The sequence below is a fragment of the Pelodiscus sinensis genome, chromosome 20 (assembly GCF_049634645.1).
Source record: "Pelodiscus sinensis isolate JC-2024 chromosome 20, ASM4963464v1, whole genome shotgun sequence".
NCBI classification, from domain to species: domain Eukaryota; kingdom Metazoa; phylum Chordata; order Testudines; family Trionychidae; genus Pelodiscus; species Pelodiscus sinensis.
Window position 1 is genome coordinate 18352830 of NC_134730.1, and position 23899 is coordinate 18376728.

The 23899-nt window shown below is 44.3% G+C and overlaps 1 protein-coding gene across 2 annotated transcripts in view; it reads left to right on the forward strand.

Moving 5' to 3' along the window:
• The window catches only part of ANKFN1 (ankyrin repeat and fibronectin type III domain containing 1), a 361082-nt gene that overhangs the window by 101922 nt on the left and 235261 nt on the right, over positions 1–23899 (forward strand). The window contains exon 1 of one of the 2 annotated variants that reach the window (XM_075903832.1): positions 15172–15331. The exons of the other annotated variant lie outside the window; for it this stretch is intronic. The gene's annotated coding sequence lies outside the window, so the exon portion shown is untranslated. Of the gene's footprint in view, positions 1–15171; positions 15332–23899 lie in introns of those variants that run through there. 2 annotated transcript variants of the gene reach the window in all.

Below are 23899 nucleotides of genomic sequence, written 5' to 3' on the forward strand. Positions count from 1 at the left end.
AGTGCATATCAAGAGCTGTCAGAGCACCTCGATACTCATGGCAAATGTTTGCACTGATAAGCAGATGCTGCAAGGAAAAATCAAGAAAAGAGTGGGAAGTCTAAATGGAGATTTGACTTATAAATAACAAGAAAGCCCCATCTCCAAATAGCCAGAGAAATTGTGCTGGGGACTGGAAGAGAGAGGATAGCATAATGAATACAGTCATTAAAATGGGGCTACCATTACTTGGCTGTTTAAATGCACTCCAGACTAAAGGCTGGCATCCAACCTCTTTGTGGTTCTCCAGCAGTGAGGCTGACGTCTTGTCTGTTACGTGCTGAGGCAAATCTGGAACTGGACAGTTACTGTAGCTTTAAAAAGGATATAACTTAGCACAAATTCTGTCCCATGCAGATGCCTCTACCTGCTGACCAAGATGTATTGAAATCCTTGATCCAAAATTGCTGGAAAGATTCCCATTGTCTTCAGCAGGCTTTGGCTACATCCCTTATTTGCTTAGGTACATCAGTTGAACTTAACTGGACCTGAGGCTCTGCTGCATTGCTGCATTGCAGATGCTTTCCACCTCTTCACTGTGAAGTACTCCAAGACTGGAGGCATTAGCCATCTTGACCGCTGCTTTACAAGACATAGCCGGGGAAAGCAGGCAACACCACAGTCCCTGGCTAAGGCAAATAGTTTTAGGGTGTTGCCCTTTGTGAGCCAACATAACTGAGCTGTGTCAAGGAATTGGGCCTAGACCAGTAGTGGGGAAACCTTCCTTGACGTTTTCCCTCCTTGAGATGTACCATTCGCTCTGCAGCTGCAGTCAAAAGTCAGGGCCATTCTCATTCTTAGAAGGGACACAAACAACTAATCCTATCATCACTTCAAGAGAGTGAATGGGCTAAGCAAAGGCCCTGAGTCCATGTCAGCAACCAGCGATCTTGAATGCTGGTCCACAGGGCTCTTAGCAGCTAAGCAGTCCCAACCTACCACTTAGTGACCTTCTAACAGCTGCCAGAACAACAGCTGACCATTTAACAGAAGACCCCAATCCTGTGATCTGATTGGTGGAACAATACGGCGGTGTCCTAATTGGTCCCCAATTTCTAGTCAACCCAAGCACAGGGCCAAAAAGTTGTGTGTGCAACTGGATTCTGGCTGATTAACTGCTTCTCCTGTAATACCTGCTCCTATTGATCTCCTAGTAAACTGACCCTACCTGCCATCAGTTTGTCCTCTAGCTTGCCTCAAATCCTGATCTCCCAGTATTTGTCCTGGCCTGACTCCCAATTCCTATTTTGATTCTAGGTCAGACCATCCACATCCTGGTCAAGACAGCTAGGGTATGTCTACACTACAAAGTTAATTCGAACTAACAGACGTTAGTTCGAATTAACTTTGATAGGCGCTACACATACAAACCGCTAGTTAGAACTTACTTCGAACTAGCGGAGCGCTTAATTCGAACTAGGTAAACCTCATTCTACGAGGACTAAGCCTAGTTCGAATTAAGCAGTTCGAATTAAGGGCTGTGTGGCCACTTAATTCGAACTAGTGGGAGGCTAGCCCTCCCCAGCTTTCCTTGGTGGCCACTCTGGGCACCACCAGGGAAACTCGTCTGTCCCCCTCCCGGCCCCGGAGCCCTTAAAGGGGCACGGGCTGGCTACGGTGCCCGTGCCAGGTGCAAGACTGCCAGCACCCAGCCAGCAGACCAAGCAGCTGGCACAGCACGAGCCAGCCACCCGCTGCCACCCAGCCCTCCGCCTCTTCCCAGGACCAGGCTGGCGGCTCCCGGGAGCCTGCCCAGGTCCGCAAGAGGCGGGCGCCCACCTGGTCTAGTGCGGACATCATGGACCTCATCCATGATGTCTGCACTAGACACAGGAAAGTGGCCGTCTAGGGCAGGATAGCTGCCAGCCCGGCCACCCAGGAGCAGGTGTGCATGAAAATCAGAGTGGTCCAATGACACCCCCGACCCTGAGCCCTGAGCTTAGAATGGCCGTACTGGGTCAGACCAAAGGTCTATCTAGCCCAGTTGCATGTCTGCCGACAATGGCCAACACTAGGGACCCTGGAGGGGATGGACCGAAACAATGACCAAGCCATTTGTCTCGTGCCATCCATCTCCAGCCTTCCACAAACAGAGGCCAGGAACACCATTTCTACTCCCTGGCTAATACCACTCCATGGACCCAACCTCCATGACTTTATCTAACTTCTCTTTAAAGTCTGTTATAGTTCTAGCCTTCACTGCCTTCTGCAGCAAGGAGTTCCACAAGTTGACTATTTGCTTTGTGAAGAAGAACTTTCTGTTATTAGTTTGAAGCCTGCTACCCATTCATTTCATTTGGTGTCCTCTAGTCCTTCTATTATGGGAACTAATGAAGAACTTTTCATTAAGCACCCTCTCCACATCACTCATGCTTTTACAGACCTCTATCATATCCCCCCTCAGTCTCCTCTTTTCTAAGCTGAGAAGTCCCAGTCTCTTTAGCCTCTCTTCATATGGGACCTGTTCCAAACCCCTGATCATTTTAGTTGCCCTCCCCTCTCCCACCCTCTCTCTTCCCCTCTCCCACTTCCTTTTCCCAGTCTCCCCCAGTTTTGTTCAATAAAGAGAGTTTCTATTTTTGAACACGTGTCCTTTATTTTGTACGTCAGGAAGGGGGGCTAGGGAGGGGTAAGTGGAAGGAGGTGAGGGAGGAATGGTGTACGAGCCTCCGATGGGGAGGACTGGGATGGCTCTGCGGGCTCCTTGGGGTGGAAGGTCTCCTGCAGCCCCCCGATTAACCCCCCCCCCCCGGATGGCAGCCTGCGGCAAGTGCAGCCGGGCTGATGGCCGAGTGCTGTGATGTGCCGAGTGTGGGCACTCAGGGCACTCCAAGCCAGGACTGCTTTGGAGGCGGGGAACCCCTGAGAACTGTCTGTCCGGGGTGGGGGTCGGGACCCTTTAAGCACAGCCCTCGGCTAGCCTGAGACATTAGCCCCACGCTCTAAGTCCTCCTCTGATGCCCTGCTGGCACTGCTTCCAGCCATCCTTTACCTCGGTTCAGGGTCCACTCAATGTGGACTTGCTAGTTCAAATTAGCAAAATGCTAATTCGAACTAGTTTTTAGGTCTAGATGCACTAATTCGAATTAGCTTAGTTCAAATTAACTAATTCAAATTAAGTTAGTTCCAATTAGTGCTGTAGTGTAGACATACCCCTACAGGCTTCTGAAATCAACAGGACTGTACGGAGAGTTTAAAGAGTAAGGGAGGAATTGACCCTACCACTACAACCACTTTTCACTCGGGGCTGTGAGGGGAAGGCCATACAGCCTTCTGAGGAACATGCCCTGTCAAAGAGTGTCATTGACTTCCATTGGAGATGGAGAAGTTCCCAACTTCTGAAAATTAGGCCCAATTAATCTTTAAAAATAGGTTTGAAAAATCATGATGCCACATCTGGGGACTTGAGCTATATTATGTAAAGTTGGCCTGATTCTGCTCTGCCCCATGGGTGTAATCCCCACAGGCTGCTCCTGTGTAACTAAGGTTAGGATTTGGCCTATTAAATAGGACACAAGGAAACTCAGGTTTGGTGTGATTTCCTTTTGGCTTCAGCTCTACCACTTGGCTGGGCCGGTGCCCCCTGTGACTGTCATTGCAACCTGTGTGCCAGGCCACAATGCCTGTCACACAGAGTGGAAGAAAGTGAATTTAGGGGTCCATGGACCCTGGTCTGAGGTAGTGAGGTTGGATACCCAAGTGGAAGAGCGGAGGCTCAGGTGGGGAGGGAGGTGAAGGGAATCTATACCTCCCCAAACACTTGACATGGTTCTCTGCAGCCCTGGACTTGTATTCTACAGCACCTTTCACAAGGAGACCCAAATGGCTCAGTACAATTCATTAATAATAATGCAGTAATGCTCTTAACCCTGCCTCCCAAACAAACTCACTATACATGCGTCATCCAGAGTTTTCTGTTCACTACGGAATGAGATTTCTAAGAATTTTGAATCTCAGACAGGAACTTAATGCATTCATTGATCTCCTTTGATAAATTGGGTTCAGAGCTCAACTGAAATGAATTTCATGTACTCTGCTCTACCCCCATTTATTCTTTCAACAACAGAAGAGAGGAGAAAATGCTTTTTCACCTGTGAGCCATCATTTCTCAAATGCTGCCCAGGTCAGGGGTAATAGAAAATAATAGAAAACCCTATTTGATTCCTGATAAATAATAATGTAGTTTCAATTTAGTGCCTAGTTGGCCTATATCCTCAACACAAAAATTGCCGCTACATTTGAAACTAGTTGCACCAGAAGGGCTAAAAGACTGAATGACCAGTAATACTGAAGTATCCTATCACCCCCAGAGGTGTTTTATGTAAACCACTCTTCAGTGTCAGTTAATCTTTCCCCTTCTGTGTCTAATTCTGAGGATATGAGTTCTCTGGAGCTGAAAGCTTAAAGGACTTAGTGCTATAGATACTTACTCTTTAGCCCTGGATGTCTCAAGTTCAATTTCTGTTGACGGCAAACGGTTAAACTTGTAGCTCACCATCAAGGCATGTTGAGGTGCAGTCAGGAACCTGATAATGGATCTGTTTTTGTGCATACACAGAAGCCTTCAGTCTTTGCAGCTGTCAATCTGGTTCCTTTCACAAGCACAAAATTAATTTAAAAAAAGAGAGAGAGAGAGAACATTCTTTGGCTTTTTGAGAGTCTGGAAGTTCTGTGCTACTGTTTTCTCAGATTTTCCAGCGAGATCACTTCCTGAATGGGGCTTAATGTGAATAATCAGTCTGAGGGGGAGATTCAAAAGCCAGGTTTTCAGAGATTTCAGCAATTCTCCATCAATAACAAAACTGAATTAGGTTCACAATTGACAGTCAGCTAGGAAGATTATCTCAAGTAGTGTCTCAAAGTAAAGATTGGGATAATTAATCAGAACCTTTATTGTATTTGGCTATGTCTAGACTGCAAGGAAAGTCAGAAAAAGATACACAAATGTGAACTGCAATTTGCGTACCTTTTTCCACTTTTCTTTAGGAAAAGGCTCTTCCGAAATGTGGCCTGTCTACATGGGGCCAAATTTTGGAAAAATCTCCTCTTTCAGCACATCCCTTCTTCCTCATACAATGAGGATTACAGGGATGGTGAAAGAACACATCTGCTCTTTCGGAAATTGTTCCGAAAAAGTGGACATGTTCCTTGGACATGGCATAGCTTTTCTGGGATACCTCTGGTATCCCGGAAAAGTTCTGCAGTGTAGACCTAGCCTAAGTTAACCTCATTACAGTTAATCTTACTCATATGGAGAAGGTTTATCTGATTCTTACTCATATGGAGATGCACTTTGCTCCATGAATGGTCCTATGGATTTCAATAGAGCAATTTGACAACAACGAGTAAAGGATCAGAATTTGGCCCTACAGATATATGCCAGGTTAACTGCCTGACTCTCTCTGCAACTTACAAAATCAATTGTATGGAAGAAATAGAAAGAGCTAGCTAAAGCAAGAATATGATACAACCAGAGCTACATTCAGCATCTGCAGCCTTCCTTTTGCGTCTTCTGCTGTCTGGTTGGATTACTGAATCTTGAATAGGAAAAATACTCTTATTTCCACCCAAATCTACTTAAGCACAAAGAGCAATCATTACCCGAGAGCTGTGGAAGCAAAAATCTATTGATACAAATGTTCTTAAAGATCAAATGAAAAGGGGCACAGACATGGTCCAAGTAAACTACTCTTTGGGATTCAGACTAAGGTCCAGATGCTATTTTTCATAGATCCCTAATTCCAGTAACGATCATGTCTTGGTTATCAAATATGAAGACTTACAGGGGAAATCCTTGGTGAACTTAAGCACAAAAAGGAAGCTTACAAAAATAAGCAGCCTAATATGTTGCTAATTTTACTGTGCCCCAGTTCTGTTGGCACCAACCTGCTGTTCCTGCAGTAGGTTGAAGCAGATCTCATATGCTATTACTGATATACAATCAGTCTGCTGAACAGGATTGAAGTTTTGAAATGGAGCAAAGTGAGTGGCTGACACAAAAATAATGATTTTTTTTCCTGAGTGGGAATGAAAACAGGGAGTTGTTCGATATCAGAGGTAAATTTATGCCAATCAAGTAGCAAACAGATGATCCTCAAAAGGAGAAGGTCTTGCCACAATATTATTGGAAATTCTATACAAAGCAAAAAGCCCCAAATCATGGCTCAAGATGTTTAAAAATGACTGTAGATCTACCTCTTAAAGGGACCTGATTTTCAGAAACTCTTTTGGTTTTTAGTGCTTCATACTGGGCACTCACATACTTTTTGAAATCTTGCTCACAGAATTTATAGAACTGAGAAAACCATTGTTTTAGAATAATATTCAGGACACCTCCCTTCCCCCCCATGAGAGCAGTATGAGTTTCAGCCAAACACTCCTATTAATTTTGAGAATTTGTGTTTCTAAGTCTTGCTCATAATACATACCAAGCATGCAGATTATGACTGCTTATGGTCTAAATATTTATTTGCATGAAAGTGCAGTGATAGTGTACTTGCACATTTTTGGGAGAGTGCCATTTTCAACAAAACTTTTAACTAAAAGCTGCCTGCTTTGTGTGTATATGTGTGTGTTTAATTTGCACTACCTCAGCTAGCTTCTTCTTGGCTCTTCAGCTGCCCAGCAGCTAGGTTCCCAGTTCTCCAGCAGCACATGTGGTAGGCTGCTGGAAAGCCAGGACTTCCTGGGCTACTTTGCTCTGACCCATTCTGAAGACAGAGGGAAGCCTGGAACATGAGACCAGAAATTTTTGATAATTTCTATTTCAGTTCTTCCAAAAAAAAAATGTTTTTAAGTCCCTTCTGTGGAAAATTTTGCAGAGCCACATTTTTGTTCAGATTGAGAAGGAATTTTTTCTCCCCAGAAATGTGACATTTTCCATACAAGGGAAATTCTGGCTCCCAGCCAGCTCTGCCCTGAACCATAAAAGTCAATGGGATGTCACAGCATTGTACTCACATGAATCTTACTGCAGGAATGGGAGTTATGTTTGCAGAAGTTCTGCTGTATATTTTTATGTATTTTGTGCCTTTTCAACCTTAACACAGATAGGATGGTGTGATTTTTAGAGTGCTGTAAATATTGATTTTTAAAAATTGATCTGACACACCTTAAATAGAATGAAAATGTTCCGTATCTCAGTTGCTAAATTTCAGCCTGTAGACTTAGGCCTCTTTTTTCCCCCCTAATGTTTGGCTGAATAATAAACAGAAATTGGGCATTCAGAACGAAAGCCGTGACTGACAGGTCTCTAAACCAGCAGCATTCTAATATACTTTTCCATAGCCTAATTTTACAGACTACAAACTGCTCAGCTACTTGGTTTAAAGTAAGTAAATAAACAAACCTCAGTCAAACTATTATATGATGTGTGTATTGAGAGATGAGACAGAAGCATTAATATTTGTATAACTCACCTGCCTAGATCGATCTCTCTCTCTCTCTCTCTTTCTCTCTCTCCTGATAATTTTCAGTACCTTGGATCACATTCTTCGGCTAACTCTTTTGGACGTCAAGTGGTTAATTTCTTTTAATTGATCTTTGGTGGAGCTTGGATTCAGTGGTAGGTAAAGTTCTTACTCTCATGTTTCTCCTTTAGAAGAAGAGGGAGTGGGCTTTTCCCTTCATGATAACTTGCTGAAGGTTGGCAGTCAGAGGTCGCATTCCCAATGTGCTAGTTTTTGCTAATACGAAGTGCCCTGTTCCACCGAATGCGGGCAGCAGCAGCAGGATTCAGAAACTAAACATTGCACTCCCCACCCAAAATAATCTGTTTTGAGATGTTTGCCCGGGTCGCTCTCAGGATTAAAACACTTGTTTAGATCGAAGGAGACTTGGATTCCATTCCCAGTCCTCCTAGTAGTTTGCTAAGTGACCTTAGATTTGCCACTTTACCTCTTTGTGTTCCACCTGCCCCAGCAATTAATGTAATGGCCCCTGTTATCATAGTAGCTGAGCATCTCAAAACCTTTAACACATCTGCAATGCCCCTTTGAAATCAATGAGAGTTCGGCAGCTTGGGCCTGGGGCTCAGTGCCTTGCCCAGAGCTTAATAGGAAGTCTGTAGTAGAAATAATACACTTGGTCTGCCATGACCCATGCTAACCACTGAACCATTTGTCCTTCTGTAACAGTGCATCTCTGCTTTGTAAAGGACTTTGAGATCTACAGAGGCAAAGCCCTGTATGAAAATTGAGTATTATAATTAACACATGATTTAACTTCTTGAAAAGGATCATTAGTAGAATCCCCTCCTTTGTGCTAATGAGATTGTGTCTCTGTGTATGAAATAGGCTGTATTTGAAATCATAGTAAACTAAATGTGCAAAGTAAGGCTAGATAGTGGCTGCAAAACAAAAAGATGAGATCCTAAAATCTTCAGGAGTTTTTACGACATCGTACTTCCTCTAGAGAGTCACCCAAGAAGCCATAAAGTGATTTTGACATTTTGCTAATTAAGAAAAGTGCATAAACGAGAGAGGGAGAGATGGGAGAGGTTCATTCATCAAATTAATTCCTGAGATAGCACAAACCTAATAAACCAATACGTCAGTATTATGTGATCTCATTATATCCTTCAAGCAATAGATTAGAAAGGGGATGAGAGAGATCCCTCTACAGGGAGTGCTGAATAGTCCAAGTTCTGGGGAATCCATTTAAAAATTAAGTAGAATGTAATAAACCCCTTTCTCAACAAAATATGGGAGAAAAGCAGCTTCTGTTTTTGGAGGGAGCATGGTCTAATGGTTAGAGCATGAGAGTAGCATTTTTTTTCTTCCTGACTTTCATAGAACCATAGAGCTGGAAGAGACCTCAGAAGGTCATCAAGTCCAGCCCCTGCTCTAGGCAGGACCAATCCCAACTAAATCAACCCGGCCAGGGCTTTATTAAGCCGTGACTTAAACACCTCTGGGGATGGAGACTCCACTACTTCCCTATGTAACCCATTCCAGTGCTTCACTACCCTCCTAGTGAAATAGTTTTTCCTAATATCCAGCCTGGACCTCTCCCACCACAACTTGAGACCTTTGCTCCTTGTTCTGCCATCTGTCACTACTGTGAACAGCCTTTCTCCATCCTGTTTGGAACCTCCCTTCAGGAAGTTGAAGGCTGCTATCAAATCCCCCCTCACCCTTCGCTTCTGCAAACTAAACAGACTCAACTCCCTCAGCCTCTCCTCGTAAGTCATATGCTCCAGCCTCCTAATCATTTTGATTGCCCTCTGCTGGACCCTTTCCAATGCGTCCACATCCTTTTTGTAGTGGGGGGCCTAGAACTGGACACAATACTCCAGAAGTGGCCTCACCAGAGCTGAATAAAGGGGAATAATGACATCTCTGGATCTGATGGCAATGCTCCTCTTAATGCAACCTAATATGCCATTAGCCTTCTTGGCTACAAGGGCACACTGTTGACTCATATCCATCTTCTCATCCACTGTAACCCCCAGGTCCTTTTCTGTAGAACTACTACTTAGCTGGTTGGTCCCCAGCCTATAACAATGCTTGGGATTCTTCCGTCCCAAGTGCAGGACTCTGCACTTGTCCTTGTTGAACCTCATCAGATTTCTTGTGGCCCAATCTTCCAATTTGTCTAAGTCACTCTGGACCCTATCTCTGCCCTCAAGTGTATCTACCTCTCCCCCTAGCTTAGTGTCATCCGCAAACTTGCTGAGGGTGCAATCCATCCACTCATCCAGGTCATTAATAAAGATATTGAACAAAACCGGTCCTGGAACTGAACCTTGGGGCACTCTGCTAGAAACCGACTGCCATCCTGACATCGAGCCGTTGATCACTACCCGCTGGGCCCGGCCTTCTAGCCAGCTTTCTATCCATCTTACTGTCCATTTATCCAATCCACATTCCCTTAACTTGCTGGCAAGAATATTGTGGGAGATCGTATCAAAAGTCTTGCTAAAGTCAAGGTATATCACATCCACTGACTTTCCCACGTTCACAGAGCCAGTTACCTCATCACAGAAGCTAATCAGATTGGTCAGGCATGACTTTCCCTTTGGGAATCCATGCTGACTATTCCTAATCACTTTCCTTTCTTCCAAGTGCCTCAAAATGGATTCCTGAAGGATCCCTTCCATGATTTTTCCAGGAACCGAGGTAAGACTGAACTATAGTTCCCTGGATCGTCCTTCTTCCATTTTTTGAATATGGGCACTACATTTGCCTTTTTCCAATCATCTGGGATTTCTCCCGATCTCCATGACTTTTCAAAGATAATGGCCAAAGGCTCCTCAATGACATTTGCCAACTCCCTCAGTACCCTTGGATACATTAAGTCCGGACCCATGGATTTGTGTACGGTTAGTTTTTCTAAATAGTTCCTACCCTGTTCTTTACCCAGCACGGGCTGTCCATCTTCATCCCATCTTGCGTTAGTCTGGGAGCCCACCGTGTCCGTGAATACAGAGGCAAAGAAAGCATTGAGTACTTCAGCTTTCCCCACATCATCTGTCACTAGGTTACCTCCTTCATCCAATAGGGGCCGCACACCCTCTATGATCACCTTCTTCTTGTTGACATGCCTGTAGAAACCTTTCTTGTTATCCTTCACATCCTTAGCCAGTTGCAATTCCATTTGCGCTTTTGCCTTCCTGATAACCCCCCAGCATTCTCGAGCTATACATTTAAACCCCTCCCTGGTCATGTGTCCAAGTTTCCACTTTTTGTAAGCTTCCTTTTTGTGCTTAAGTTCACCAAGGATTTCCCCTGTAAGCCAATCCGGTCTCTTACCATGTTTGCCTCTCTTGCTACGCATCGGGATGGTTTCTTTCTGTACCTTCAATAAGGCTTCTTTAAAATACTGCCAGCTGTCCTGGACTCCTTTCCGCTTCATGTTAGAGGATTCTGCCCATCAGATCTCTGAGGGAGCAAAAATCTGCTTTTTTGAAGTCCAAGGTGTATATTTTACTACTGTCTTTTCTTCCTTTGGTCAGGATCCTGAAATCTACCATCTCATGATCACTGCTTCCTTTGTTGTCACCCACCTCTACTTCCCGTATTAGTTCCTCCCTGTTTGTGAGCAGAAGGTCAAGCTGAACACAGCCCCTGGTCGGATCCTTCAGCACTTGTGCCAAGAAGTAATCCCCAACATTCTCCAAAAACTTCCTGGATTGCCTGTGTACTGCAATGGGCAAACCAATGTATTCTTTTGTCCTTTCTTTCCCATCAATAAAGCAGGCATGATAACTATACTTGTAAAATTCTAGCATTGGCCATGGCAGCCATCCATCAGGATCACTGCGACTGTGGGGCCTTTTTTGCACTCTCTTGTCTATGCACGCATCCAGGCAGAGTTCCTTTGGGTGGCATCCGCTATCCTGAATTCTCTGTTCAGTGTCCTTTTCTGGATCCCTCATTCTGACAATCCAAACTACATCCCCATCCTTGTTTCCCTCTGCCCCCTTTGAATCCCATAACCAGTTACATTCTAGATTCTGTGGCTGCTCCCTTATCCGAGAGGCATGTCTTTTATTGTTCTGGTAGGCTCCGCCCACAATCCTTGGATTTAAATAGGGTGGTTCCTGTGCTAACTTAATCTACTGGAGTTTGTCTGTCTGTGTGTCTGATCAAGAACTCCTCCTAAACGGTAAGAGCTAGGACCACCAAATGTGGTATACAGCCTCCTCTTATCCTAACTTACAGCAAGGTCAGTGTTTGCTTGTGCCAGGAAAATGGGATGTGCCTGGAACAGGATTGCTTCTCACAAAACCAAACAGAAAAGAGAGAGAATCACCAGGAAGGTGAAAGGGGCTGGCTGGGTGTGCGTGTCCTTCCCCATCCAGGACTGCCCCACCTCCGAGCCTTCCACCCCCAGGTGCCCTTTAGGAGATCAAGGGGGCTGAAAGTCTCTCCCCCCCGCATTCATTTGGGAACATCATTGGCTCTTCCCTTTCATTAGGGAGTGAGGGAGAAGTGCACAGTTTTCTTCATTCCTCAATCTGGCTGGGGAGCATAGGGATGAGACAAACCTGGACTTGCCCCAGTGGGGGACATGCACCCCTCCCCTGGCGGAGCCTGCTGGAGCTACAGTGGCCATAGAGAGTTGCTTCCCACCTGGCCTCAAGCTGCTGCAGTGAACGAGGCTGTGGTTGTCATCTCTCCCTGGGCCAGCCTGCATACTGAACCCCTCATAGAATCATAGATTACTAGAACTCGAGAGATCAAGTCCAGTCCCTTGACCTCACGGCAGGACCAAGCACCATCAAGATCATCCCTGAAAGATGTCTATTCAATCTACTCTTAGATATCTCCAGTGATGGAGATTACACAACCTCCCAAAGCAATTTATTCCATCCCCAGCCCCACCAAAGAGAAATGACTGAAACAAAGCATGTAGATTTTCATTTTATTAAAAAACAAAAAACCGAAAATTGAGTTAAGGACCTGAGCAACACCAGATAAATCTTCTAGTTAACTTATAAATAAATGTAAATATAGAGACTGGAGTTGATATGGTGAAAGGAATCACCTGAGGCCAATTTTAATCTTCATACGCACACATATCACCCTGAGTCTGACACATACACAATGTTAATAGTAAAACCATAGAAATTCTAGTTAATTTTTTTTTCTTCACAAGCTGCTTCCTATTTCAAAGACTGATGGGATTGAAGCTTACACATTAACCATTGGTTCAGTGACCCTGGCAAATAAACCCTAAGCCTTCATTGATAACTTCCAAATATTTTCTAAATTTTGCAAGGGAGAGCTGAGCCATTGCTGCTACATTTCAGATAACACTGCTGGAAGGAACAGAATTTACAGCTCATTTAATGTCTCTGAATAAAACATAATGTGTGCAATGAAGCAAGGACTGAAACCTGCGAACTTTAGTGTTGAAAGGTCATTGCTGGACTTGAGTTTTAGGCATAAAGGTTTTGTGCCCTTTGCCTTGTGTTCTCTCATCCCAAAAACCTGACACTAATAAAGAACAAAAGTAGAATTGATCTGTCAGATGTCCAGCCTCCACAAAGCAAAGTTCATCTCTTCAATAGGAGGCTGGAACTTTCACGGCTGAAGACACCAGCAGCTGCTCTCTGATGGAATGAGAAAAATCGGATTTCAAAACTGCAGTGCATCCTTGTCACCTTTGTCTGATCATTGACACTACATGTTGCAAGGTTGTTCCAGAGCTCGTGTATGTGTCAGAGGGTAGATCTTCACTGCAGAGTTTTTACTGGAAAAACAACTTTTTTTCCAGAAAAACCACACTTGCGTCCACACTGGTATTGCGTTCTTTTGATAGAAGCTTTTTCGGAAAAAGGTATGTGTGGATGCGGAAGAGAGGTTTTTTTGTTTTTTGTTTTTTGTTTTTTTGTTTTTTTTTAAAGAAGAGGCCTCCAAGAAAAAAGCATAGGTGTCCTGGTGGCCGCTCTGTCCACAGCAATCACAACTGAAATACAAAATCAATGTGGACATCGCTTTTTCGTTGCGCTTTTGGCTGTGTAGACGCTCTCTTTCTAAATAAGTTTTTCTGGAATATTTCGTCGGGAAAAGCTTCTTCCGAAACCAGGACACTCGGGTCCAGCAGCATCCGTGGTCCAGCACGGCCATGGATGTTCCAGAACCAGAGAGTCCCAGTGGAAGATTGACAGCTGGGAGCCCTGTAGGCCGGTAGGGCAGTGGGCTGCTTGCAGCAAGTTGCCAGTGTGTCCGGGAGCCTAGCACACAGCAGTGAGGCTGCTCAGTGCGTGGCTGGGTTCCTAGGAGTGCGGCCGGGCAGTGTGGCCAGCAGTGGGGGGAGAGGGAGCTGGGCCAGGGCTGGGGGTGAGGGCTAGTGGCAGGAGGCCCAGAAATGATCTCCCCTGGTCCAACAAAATTTCTCATCCATGACCAGTCAGGTCCCAAGAGTGCTGGACCAGGGAAGTCCAACCTGTACTTCTAGCCTGATCCCTAAAAATATCTGAGTGTTTGCACCTCAGTGCAACTCACTGTAGAGAAAACAGTCTAGCCACTAAAGGCAGTTGGACTTAAGTTTTGGTCCCATCTCTAAGCTAAAGGAATATGTGTATAGGTGTGCTATGCAATATAATAACACAGCAATGTAGAGAACTGAATCCAAAGCAAGGACAGAACGCAGACTTTCTTTTGCTCCCCACTTACAGGCCCCTACATGTGGCCTAAGGGAGATTCTCCATTGATTGTTAGCAGTATAAAACCTCAGACACACACTTAAACAATTTTCATCCAGAAACAGGCATCCTAGAATGTTCATTATATAGACACTGGATCCTAGAATCTGTGGGGGTAATGGAGCATTTCCAGAGCAACAGAAGGGGACCAGCAGGGGATAGCAGTGGCAGGAAAAAAAAGAGCAAGGAATTCTGGCCAGAATATTCCAGGGAAGGAGTTAGAGCCCCCAAATCACATTGGATTTCAATAAGGTTTGAGACCCTTATGCTATATGGCCCACACACTATGAACATTTTTGAAAATGTGGCGAGGCTTTGAGATAGTAGATCCATTTTGTTAGTGGTGGATGGTTGAGTGAATAAGCAGTGCAGTGCTGGGCTGGTTAAGATGTTCAGCTAGACGCCTGAAATTTGTGGGTTTGAGTCTTTGTTAAATCTTACCCTAAAAGGCTCTCTCCAGTTTACCTAGCTGCAAAATGGGTAGCTAATCTACTAGGTGAGGATAGTTAAAAGTGGTCAGATGTACTTTAGTCCCTTGGGGCTCAGGTTTACACTGGCTATGGGACTGACAAACCCTAACTGTGTCATACCCACGAGCCCCTTGGCTTCGGTAGCTTGGTTCTGCACTCTATTTTATTTGGATCCACTAGTCAGTCCTACATCTGAATCTAATGCCAGGCCCCTGAGTTCCATCCCATCCGATGGCATGAAAGAGATGCTGTCGTGTCTTCAGTGTCACTCCCCTCCCCAACTGTTAATGGTTACTTTTCTTTTTAAAAAATCCAAATGGCCTTTTGTGGAGGGGGAGGGGCATCAAACATTTGAAACTTTGAAGCCTCCTTTTCCCTCCTGACACTGCTTTGCTGTTTGCCCGACTCAAGAGCCAGGCGCCAAATGAGGCAGCCATTCTAAACCTATGCGGACAAAGGGAGTGGTTCCCCTAGCAACAGGAACCATGTGGAGGTTCTCAGAGAGCTCTCTTCCCCTTGACTTGTGTTTTCTTTCAAGTTAGCATTTTGCACAGCATTTCATGTGGAGACTCTGACAGCCGGGCTGGCGGCAAACAACTCTTCTAGCTCTACGGACCCAGCATTCGGAAATTATTCTGCATTCATGGGGCAGAAAAGATGATAATCATGGGTAAGTGAATGGGTGAACGTCCCAAGTTGATGATGTGTTGGTGGGGAGGGACTGAACTGCTCAATGCTTTCCAATAGTGTGGGGTTTTGAAACAGACAATGTGATGTGATGTGATATTTTCCTCTTTTACTGATGTGCTCATATCTCTAGATCAGCAGGTTCACTGCTTTGAGCAGGCGTTAGAAGATCTGGGTCCTAAACTAGGCTTTGCTATTGATTTGTTGTGTGTTCTTGGGCAAGCCCTTTCACCTTTTTGTACCTTTGTTTCCCCATCTGTGAAATGGAGATTTTATAACACCGAGCCTTGTGGGGATTGAATATGTGAAGTCCTGTATAAATGTATTATTATCGTCAAGATGTTATACACTTTAGAATTAGCTTCAAGAGCAAGTATAGTTTCATCGAGCAGTTCCTTATTTTCATTGCAGTGTCAATACCATTTATCTTTTCTGCAGATTTACCTACCTATTTCTCCCCTCCAGTATAATACTTATGAATCTTAGCAAGTGTATAATTAATATATGTGTATACTAGAAGATTTACCCAGTATTTCTCAGGTTCTTAACTCAAATAAGTTTTTTTTTTCTTCATTTAAATCATTGTTCTGGGCTGAGGCTGGGGATGAAGGGTGTAGTAAGCAGGCAGTCCTGTGGGGAGAGGAAAACCCCAGGCCTCTCTCATCACAGTAACTTGGATCCAGGCAAGAAGTGTTTATTCATGGCTGTGGCAGCTCCAGTGGGCACAGCTGGAGGAAGTGGACAGAGAGACATACAGACAAACAGATATGCAAACAGATAAGCTCTCTGAAATATATAGTAGATAGCTGTCCCTTTCTCTACCCCGCTACCCCTTCTGACCCAATAGAGTTATAGCTATCCCAGTCCCCATTTCTGGTCCTTTGCTGCCCCCTGTGGTCATTCTGCAGTATAACTCCCTCTTCACAGACCCCTTCCATTCCACTGTAGGAGAAACAATTGACTTCCAAGCACATCCCATTGTCCTGGCCCAACCAAGCCCTGACCTTGCTTTAAGTTGTGATAAGAGGAAGCTGCATACCAAATTTGGTGGTCCTGTCTCTTACCATTTAGAAGGAGAGCTTGAAAAAACAGGTTCACGGATGGAAAGGGAGACAGATGCACATTTTAAAATATATATAGTAAAAAGATAGTGTGTATGTATATTTGTGTTAAACAAAATGTGAACAGCTTTACATGCAATGAGCTGTGGAGCTGGTTAAGGGAAAATCATGTTGTACTGTGCTGAACTTGAATATATAATAACACAATGGTTTTAACCACATTCTGTGCCAAACTATTCAAGTACAGTAACACTTGTAATATCCAGCATGCCTGGGGAGTAGGGCATCCCAGTAATCTAAAAATTCTGGTTATCTGAGGGGGGGGGACAGCACGGGAGCTGTGCGGGGGTTGGGATGTGGCCTTCTAGGGGGGACCATGAGTCGCCTGGATGCAGCCTGGTGAAGGAGGGTGGAAGCCGGGGGACGGGAGGCGGAGATGGTGGGAGTGGCTTGCTGGGGCGGGGGGCAGGAACTGTGAGGAGGCTGGCCTGCTGGGGGTGCCAGAAGCCACGGGGGGAGCCAAAATGCTTCCTTCCGGCTGCCATTTGCCCCTCTCCCAGGTATATGCTGCATGCTCATCTGAGGAACACTTAAAGGGCCAGTTTCCATTTTGTTTTCGTTTTGTTTTTCCCAGCATCAAAAATTTGCCTGTTTCTATAGTTTTCTGGATGTTTAAGTTCCAGATAGCACAGGTTTTACTGTATGTCCTTTTTATGCTTTCTGTAGTTTTATTAATTATCAAAATTATTGGAATCCCAGTTTTATTTGAACTAGTTAATATATGAATTCCTCAGGCATCTGTCCATATCATTAAAAAACCCAGAGCCAGAGTTATCCCTAGTGTCACTCCATTTAAATTAATGAAGTTGCACAGGTCTGAGTATGGCTAATAGAATATCCTTGTTGGCTACATTCATAGAGCCCCTATGATAACAATACCTAGTTCTTGCCTAGTACGTTCCATCAGCGGATCTCTAAGCACTTCTCAGTCTTTAATGTGAAGGGAAGTGATTATTATTGCCACTGTATAGGTAGCCTTCCAGTAACTTGCCCAAGGTCACATAGAAAGTCTGTAGCAGAGCAGGGAATTGAGCCCAGGTTGCTTACGTCCTAGGGCAGGGCCCAAACCATTGCAGCAGCATCCTTCGTAACACAGCATCATGCTTTCTGAATATGATTTAAGATTTTGTTCATATGTTAATTAAGCCCTATTAATTACTACCATATTAAAGCCATATTAATATTAAGACCTATTAAAACACTTTTTATGTAAAAGCCATTGCTCAGTTATAGCAATAGTTTTCAAGCTACGGGTCGCGACCCAGTACTGGGTGGTGGAATGTCGGGCACTGGGCCTTGTTGCTGCAGGGGGATAAGGGGACCAGCGGAGGTGCTAAGGCAGCTACCCGCCTGTCCTGGCACTGCAGACTGTGCTGTGCCCCAGAAGCGGCTGGCAGCAGCCTGGCTCCTAGATGGGGAGGCAGAGAATTCACAGGGCTCCATGCACTGCCCCTGCTCTGAGCTCTAGCTCTGCACACCCACTGGAAACCTGCTGCTGGCTGCTTCTGGGGTGCAGCATGGTCTGTGGTGCCAGGAGAGGCAGGAAGCTGCCTTAGCACCCCTGCTGCACCGCTGACCCGGAGCCACTCAAGGAAAGCTCCTCCTGCCCCAGCCCTGACATCCCCAAAGCCAGAGCCCCTCCTACAGCCCAAAGCTCTTATCCTCAGCCCCATCCCAGAGCTCACAATCCAGTTCAATTATGCTGGGTCGCGGGCATCAAACATTTTCTTCAACTGGGTCATGAGGAAAAAACAGTTTGAAAAGCAGTGAGTTATAGTATACATTAGGCATAGTCTTTCTGACAGTTCCAATCTGCAATTGGGTCACATTATACATGGATAGTCATAATGAGTGCATTTCTTTATATAGCCAATTATTGCAGGCCATCATGGTAACTGCACTTGCAAATTAGGTGCACGGTTACAGGCATAAGCTGCCTACAGATCATGTCAGTGATGGACATTATTATTGCTTTAATTATTACTTGTGGCTCTGGGGGAACATGCTGGGGAAATGTTTGTGCAGAACCTAACAGAAGGGAGTTGGATTGACCTGCTTTGAGAGACGTCTAGGACCCCCAAATTATTTTCCTACTGTTATGCAAAGTGGCATAGTGGGAACTTTAATGGCCGTAAATGCTCAAAGCAAAACTTTCATATCTCCCCCAAAAGAGACCTCTATCAGAACAGCATTCACTCATGGATACTTTGGAGCATCGTGTCATTGTGGAGTCAAAGGGAAGGGGAATTATGTGCTGCAGATAGGTGCTACTTGGAGATTGCTCCAAACATTCACACAGCTCCAGTGGGGCTGACAGCCAGTGTGGGCCTCTGGGCAAAATGTATGTGTGTGGGGAGGAACTGGCTTCACGCCTCAGGAAGGGGTGGAGCTTTGGGAGGAAGGGTCAGGGCAGCCAGCCCAGAGATTGGCAATGGCCCCTCCCAGCCCTCAGACCCCAGTGGCAGTGGCAGGAGTCCTGGGCCCCATTCAATTGCTGGGTCCTGGGGCAACTGCTCCCTCTGCCCCTGCTTGTCGGAGGGCCTGTGCAACTCTTTCTTGCTGGACCTGTGAGATCAGATGGGTTTGCTGTACCAAGGGCTATGGCTGCAGAGCTGACACTCCATCATTCCCAGAATCCAGATCCTATCAGTAATGCTTCCCCATTGCCACCTATGTTCACTGCTTTGGGAGCTGAGTTGTTTTGAAGTTGTTCACAAGTTCAGGAACTGTGGCAACATATTGCAGCACCAAAGAGGTCACCTGTTTCCTATCCTTATTAAATGTTGGAGAGCCAGCACCTATAGCATTCTGGGTGCTTGCTGTATACCACATGTATTGAGCTGCCCTTACATAACATAAGGCTGATCTGAAGAGAAGGGTTAGGTGGTAGTTGTTGTTGCAAAGACCAAGAGAAACAAATTGTAACTGACCGACGAGAACAGTTAAGAACAGCTTCAGTAGGCTGTCAAGGAGGATATCAAGGAGTTGGAGAAACTTTCTTGCTATAGCAGAAAAGATAATTTTCTGGATGATCTCTTGTACATCACGTGATTATCACTGCCAAGGAAATGCAGGGTTTTCAGTGTAAAATCATTTTCTATCCAGGCTGATTTCGTCTCTAAAAATTAAACTGTACGGCTACGTCTATACTGGCATGGTTTTCCAGAAATGCTTTTCCGTTAAAAGCATTTGCGGAAAAGAGCGTCTAGATTGGCACGGAAGCTTTTCTGCAAAAGCACTTTTTGCGGAAAAGTGTCTGTGGCCAATCTAGATGTGCTTTTCCGCAAAAAAGCCCCGATCGCCATTTTCGCGATCGGGGCTTTTTTGCGCAAAACAAATCTCAGCTGTCTACACTGGCCCTTTTGCGCAAAAGTTTTGCGCAAAAGGGACTTTTGCCCAAACGGGAGCAGCATAGTATTTCCGCAAAAAGCACTGATTTCTTACAGTAGGAAGTCAGTGCTTTTGCGGAAATTCAAGCAGCCAGTATAGACAGCTGGCAGGTTTTTCCAGAAAAGCAGCTGATTTTCCGGAAAAACTGGCCAGTCTAGACACAGCCTACAACTCTTCCAGAACACCTGTTGCCAAAAAGTGTCGCTATTAGCTGTTCACTTTGATTTAGATCTTGGCTTTTATATCGCAGCCCAGAACAGGCAGTGCTCTGGAATCCCACTGTGCACCATGGGTGATTTATCTGCTTGATCGATTATTCACTACAGGCCATTGCTGGGCGGGGGTAGGCCAAGACCTCATGCCTCCTTGCCCAGTTTTCATCATAGCCCTTTCTGGACAGTACAGTATGTCTACACAGCAGGGCTAAACTCAAAATAAGCTGCACAACTTGAGCTATGCTAATTGCATAGCTTAAGTCAAAATAGCTTATTTTGAATTTTGGGCATGTTTACACAGCACTTATTTCGAAATAGAGCTCTCTTCCTCCGTCTTCCCTTACTCCTCAGAAAATGGGGGTTACAGGAGTCAGAGTAAGAAGTCCTCTGGCTAGACTTTAGTTTGACATTATGTCGAAATAACTGCCTGTGTGTAGACACACACTTTGTTATTTTGAAATAACAGTGCTCTTTAGACGTCCCCGTAGGAACTATGGAGCTGCTATCGTGAGTTGATCCCGTGCAACCCTTCACAGTCTATACTGTTATGCTGTGGTTTTCAAAGGAGCCCCAAGAGACTTCAGTGCACAACTGCCATTGAAAGTCTATGGTAGTTGACTCCCAGAACCCTTAGGCCCTTCTGAAAACCTCAACTTCCTTTGATTGCATCTAAAAGAGACAGAAACTGAAAGAGTTCCGTAAATTCAGTGAGCATAAAAAAATAAAGCTAATGATGTATGCTCACTCCTTGTGGGCATTTCAGGAAGAAATGGTTGAAACCTTAAAGGATTCAACAGCTGCTTGGAAGAGCAACTCCTATCTCTCTGTGTCAGGTTATTAAAAGTGGGGGGAAGGAGATATAATATCGTTTGCTCTTAAGTACAGCCTTTTTGGGTCATATATAACATTTCCAAAATAAAACTGACAAGAACACAGGGGAGATGTTTTGCTTCCCTTTCCCTTTCCTGTCATTATGTCTATCTTTGTGCCCAGAAATGGTCTTTTTGTTTGCTTTTGGTTTTTTGGTGCAGAGCTCAGTTTTTGACAAAGATCTGGTATTTTTAATGCACACTCCTTATAAAAGCAACAAATGTCATGTGTGCTAGCAGGTTTATATGCCTTCTTTCTCTGTGAATGCTAGCTCGGGGCTTTTAATGGACTAGCCAGCTTCTGAAAGGTACAACTGATTTATTCCTTTATTGATGAGGAGACGGACATTTCTATTTCTATTAATTCTTCAGTCATTGTTCTTTGTCAACCTTCTTCCTTCTTCCCAACTCCCACTGGCAATAACAAGATGGTTTTTTTTCTGCATCTGTTCCATTTTGTGGATGTCACCTTTTCCTACTCCTCTCCATTATGCTGACGTCCCATGAACAGAGAAGTATTGACTGTATATTTTCCTCAGCTCTCTTCAGGATTGTCATGAAAAGTGTATGTGTGTTTGCTGTAGGGAAAGTGCTAGGAGTTGTCACTGACTGGGCCCTGGGGCTCTCACTTTAGATTCTAGATTAATGCTTGGGGCAACAGAAAGCAAACCAAGAGGAATCGTTCCCAAAGGAAAGTATGTACGTTTTATCGCTTCACAGTCTCGTCTTCTCTGTTTGTCACCATCTCCAGCAATGCATCACTAGATCTATACAGGTACAGTTTTAACCGTTTGCCTTCCAAGAGGGGTTCATCTCCACATGTACATGCTCTGGTACCCAACGAGCCTGAGACATCCTCTATGCCTGCCCTGTGGGAATGTGTAACTAGTGCCAGCGGATTGTAATATAAATTAAATTTCTTGAGTATGATTCCTTTACACCTTATTTAGAAGGCTCAGATTTGGCTACATCTAGTGGCTTTTTTCTGGCTTTATAGCCAAAGTAGGGGGATCAGCAGTGATTAGGGATGGAGGCTGATCTTGTGATTACAATACTGCATAGGAACACATGGGCCAAGTCTGCACTAAAGAGGAAGATTGACTAAAGACACGCAATTCCAGCTAAGTTAATTTTGAAATAACGGTGCTATGTAGACATCCCCGTAGGAACTATGGGGCTGCTATCACGAGTGGATCCCATGCAACCCTTCACAATCTATGCTGTTATGCTGTGGTTTTCAAAGTAGCCCCAAGAGACTTCAGTGCACAACTGCCATTGAAAGTCTATGGTAATTGACTCCCAGATCTCTCATTGTCGACATACCTTAAATTGCATTTTTTGCACCATCCACACAGGGGGAAGTCGACATGAGCAAACTGTGGTGTCAGCTTCCCTTACTCCTCATGAGGAGCAGGACTACCGGTGCCAATGGGGGAGCCATCTCAGTTCGAATTAGCGTGTCTTCTCTAAGCCTGCTAATTTGAATGCCAGAAGATCGAATGCAGCAGTGTTGATCTTCTGTGCAGTGTAGACATGGCTGTGAGGTCTGGACCTTATCCCTGATTCTATCACTGATTTCCTGTGGTATAAACAGAGCCAGACAATTTTTTAAAAGAAAATATAAACTATACCCTTCTACCCAGTCATGGTCAACAAAAACAGAGAATGGGGAGAATAGAGAGCATTTTGGAAGGAAGACCAGGAGTTGACCTTCAGCTTGACTAAGTTGACGCTGACATCAAGACATCCAGGAGAAGCTGACACACAGCATTGGATGGAAAGAGGCATGTTCAGAGTGAAGAGGTAGATTTATAAGTCATCAGTGTAACAACAGTAGGTTAGCTTATGAGATCATCTCAGAAGGAGAAGCAAAGACAGAGTTTTGTAAGGTGGATCTAACACTCTAAAAACTGTTGTTCTAAATCTTTCCAAGGCTTGTATCTCTTTTGCCATTCACTTACTGACAATGCTCAAATGCATAATAATTGGGTTTAAAACAGAAATGGGTCAAAGCTGAGACATTTTATCTGGATTCAAATTTCCTCAAAGTACAAGGTTATTCAGACACATCCCTAGTATTCATCATGTGGTAACACATTCCCAGACAGGTCCCCTACAAATATTCTTTTCATGTGGGCAGTTGTGATAACCAGATCGTTAGACTTTCATAAATCTTTGTTCATAAATGGTTATATTCTTTATCACCTTCTTGGGCAATATGGGAATACACAATAACTTGATTGCATCACCATGAAGCACTGAATTCTTGGGGTGGGAGATGGGGATGGTTAGCTTTATTTAGCTCAAAACTAAAATTTTCTTTGTGTCTGAATCCAGGCCTTGACGATTCTGACTGGATTTGAAAATGGATAGGGATTTCAAATCAAAACCAGACATTGTAATGGTTAAAATAATACTTCATGAAAGCTGACTTACAGAGCTCAGTGTGCTTTTGAAAGGCAAAGTTAAAGGCATTGTGAAATACTTGATGCTGTACAAAAGCTGTGTGATTGTATAGTAGTTTGAGTGTTTCTGTGAAAATATTTAATATTATGACCATATTTCAAAACCAATTATAATAAAGTGTGTTGAATGTATTCAGAAGTCAGTGCTGAGCTAGAATTGCCTTATTTAAACCAATTTAGCCATTTGTGTTTCTTTTTTATTTTCTAAATCACTAGGCATTTTATGTATGGAAAAATCTATGTACAGCTATTGCAAAAAGGTCTGGAAAAGAGCTGGCCATTTTTATTGAATTTCTGTCTGGTATGACACTTTTTTCTGGCTCACAAGGGAAGGTAATCATTCAATTTTTATTTAGTATATAGCCAGAAAGCTAGCCTTAATAATCCCAATGTCAGCATAGCATTTTATTTTGTTTTTGCATTGGAGGTTAAACCCAATGACTGGTTGAAAAAGTTGTTTACAGCTAAATAAGCTGGCATTGCCTGTATAT